Below are 3658 nucleotides of genomic sequence, written 5' to 3' on the forward strand. Positions count from 1 at the left end.
AAGGAACCTGGTGACATATAACTGCTCTGGCTGTAGAGCTTGGTCTAGGCTGTGGGTGTGGCACAGAACAGAATCATGAAGGCCAGAACTATGCCCTGGCAACTCTTGGGCTGCATCACTGTCCAGAGTGGAGTCAGGGGTAATGCAAAACCTTCAAGCTGCAGCAAGATCTATCCATGCCAAGGAGAGATCCAGGTTCAGATCGTCAACTGCACACCTGCTCCAGACTCACTGCCTACCTGTAGTCAGCACAGGGAGAGAGAACAGAGAACAAGAGGGGCTTGGAGTGAAGATAAGGGTAAAAATAAGGTATCTTGTTCCATATCCCGGATCAATGGTTAAAATATTGTAAATATTCCAAGGAATACTAAGATATGGGGTGCTGATAAGCAGCTGTGAGGACAGATATCAGTGGGGGGTTGGGTATGTGTATTTTCTGTGAATAAGGTAAAATTAAGGTCCAAATGCTAAATTCCAGCTTCCCAGAAATTCAGCATGGACAGACAAGAAAACACAAACTGGCAAGTGTGTCTATGCCAATAGTCCGGGAGCTGTGGGCAGTGGGAATGCACTGTATTCTATATCATCATGTACAGACAGAGGTCAATAGGTGCTCCATTTCTGAGAGATGTGTGGTTGCCCAGTACTGGGGCTTGTGGGTGGAGTTGAAAGGTGATAAACCAAGGTTGAGAAATGAATCTTCACTCATGAAAGCATCGCCCAAGATGGATGGGGAGGGGTTTACTGTTATTGATTATGGTAGGTGTTGGATATAGGCATCCAGTTATCCTTCAGTTAGAAAAGTGACTGACCAGATTGAAGGTTACATGTTTATGACACACCTCAGACTGCCAGGGTAGGAGGAACTACCTGCCAAGCCTGCAGAGTCTCTCACTGCACCAATGGTATGATACAGCCCAAGAGGGTACTTGGCCAGTTGAGTCCAAACCATGTCTGGTGAGGGATAACTACTCCATGTAGACAGACCTTACATGGGTAGTTTTATTGGCAGAAGGGAATGAAACGTGGTAAATGAAGGAAGAGAGGGAGAGAGAAAGGGAGCACAGAGTGGTCTTGTGGGAAGAGAGAGAGAAGGAAAAGGAGAGAGGAGAAGGAGAGAGAGAAAGAGAGGCAGAGGTGAAAAGGCATAGAACTAGAGAGAGATGAGTGGGAGAGAAAAAGAGAAAGAGAAAAAGAGCAAGGATTATGTGGAATTTTGCCTTTTGAATTGACAGTGTGAGATCACATAGCATGTCAGGGTACTGTCTATCATGCATGCAGGGGTCTACTAGGTCCCTATGGGACAGGGCCTGGTGTGCCTGTATGATAAGAAGTTACTAGCTTTTATATGATTAGGATTTTATAGTTTTTATTCCTGTTAAGTTTGAGCCTTAAAAACAAAATCCTTTAGCATCAAAATGAAACTTTAATCCATAAATATACTCAAAAAGAGATGGAGGTCAGACATATAATTTTAAGTTAGCCTATAATAGTCTACATATACCTTAGGAAATTAAAGATCTTAATTTTCAACATATCTTATTTATCAAATATATGTTGTTATTTATTTAAATATTTTGGAAGCCTGGTGTTAGCAAACACATAAGTAGTTTGATATGCATCACTAAGTCAAATTTTGTTCACTTTAGGAGACCTTTACAATTGTATGAATTTATTGTTATATATGTGAAGAAAGGGAGGAGAAATCATATGATCAAGTGGGGTCAAGATCATGATGGGGAAAACCACAGAGACAAATGACCTATGCTAGTAGGAACTCACAGACTCTGGAGTGACCGCTGGAGAACCTGAATTAGACTGAACTAAGCCCTGATTGTGAATGGCAGTTGTGTGGCTTGTTCTGCTGGGGCACTGGCAATGGGACCAAGACTTATCCCAGGTGCATGAGTTGGCATTTTGGTGCCCATTCCTTATGGTGGGAAACCTTGCTCAGCCTTGATACAGGGGAAGTGGTTTGGTCCTGCTTCAAGTCGGTATACCAGACTTTGTTGAATCCCCAAGGGGGACTTCTGAAGAGTGGATGGGGGAGGAAATAGGGAGAAGTAGGGCAGGAGAAGAGGAAAGAAGAGCCTGGGGTTGAAATTAAAAGAAAAAAAATCTAAGTTAATAAAGAAAAACAATCACCCAATTCAAAAACCTTTGAGACCTGTTACTCTATACAGAAGAAAGGATAATAAACAGCGTACATAGAACATCTAAGATTTATGGGTGCTGCCATTGGTGATTTATATCATATGGTAAAATTACATGACATGTATTATTTAACCTTAGTAAAGATGGCTGCTGGGCATAAAGCCCTTTTTACTCTATGCTATCAGCTAAAATCGAGACAAGCCATATGCCTGTTTATTAAAAGTCATTTATTTTACATACTATGATAGAGAAAGTCTAATTTTTATATAAGAACCATATAGATACCATGCTATAGCAAATTTAAATTACTTATGTACAGATTTAGCTCTCAGCCTTCTGTTACTAGTTTATGATAAATTTTCATTATAGATTATATAGAGTTTTAATCCATACCTGATGAATTTGCAAATCCTGATACAAAAAGTTTAAGTAGAAGAGAGATAACTCTCACATTCCTGCATTGATTCATGCCTGAGGTTTACTAAAATATTGTATGACTGAGAAATATCTAATAAAAGCTCATTGATTATATCAATTTCAGACTATTAAGGTATACTATCTGGGGTACTATCCTTGTTGTGGAGAATATAGAATTTTACTATAGAATATATGTTTGTAGTTAGTCCTATTGAAGGGACATCTACAAAAGCAATAAAACCAGTCTTTGTAAAATTTTAAAAAGTTCTTTTGAAAATAACTATGTGAAAGCTATTAAAAAGATGTTAAAGCTGGATGTTGGTGGTGTACGTCTTTAATCTCAGGAATAAGATTTGGGTGTATCTCTGTGAGTTCAAGGCCAACCTGCTCTACAAGAGCTAGTTTTAGGACTGGCTCCAAAACTACAAAGAAATCTTATATCAAAGAACCAAAACAATAAATCTAAAAATAACAATAAATAAATAAAAATAAAAAATGAAACGTCCTTAAACTATTTGGGATAGTGATTATTTTTAGATCCTGAGTAACATACTAATCTAAACTCCCAATTATTACTAGTGCAGAAGAAATAATTGAACTGTGTTTCATTTAGAGATATAATTTCTGTAAGCTCATTACTAGTAAGGGGTTATTTCTATGAGATACTGTTTTAGCAGTAACAGTATTTAATAAATTAATAACCATATATATGTTTGTACATGTAGAATTTAAGTAATTTCAGAAAACAGTGTAAACAGGAAAGCCAAATCACAATTGTGATAAATAGATGAAAACCTAACCATGTGATAAATAGATGAAAACCTAACCAATGATAAGTTACAGAATTTTATTGTTGCTTTTCTTATGAAAGTTAAGTATTCATTTATGTGTTGATTAGATGAGCAGAAGAGAACATCTTCTATATAATGAATGAGTAATACTTCTGAAAAATGAAACTGCCAAGCTACTGTTCACTATCAACGGAGAAAACAAAATATTCCAGGATAAAAACAAATTTAAGCAATACGTAGCTACTAATCCAGCCTTACAGAGAATATTAGAAGGAAAATCACTACCGAAGGAATCC

This window comes from Myodes glareolus, chromosome 24 (genome assembly GCF_982192425.1).
Source record: "Myodes glareolus chromosome 24, mMyoGla1.1, whole genome shotgun sequence".
Classification (NCBI taxonomy): Eukaryota; Metazoa; Chordata; class Mammalia; order Rodentia; family Cricetidae; genus Myodes; species Myodes glareolus.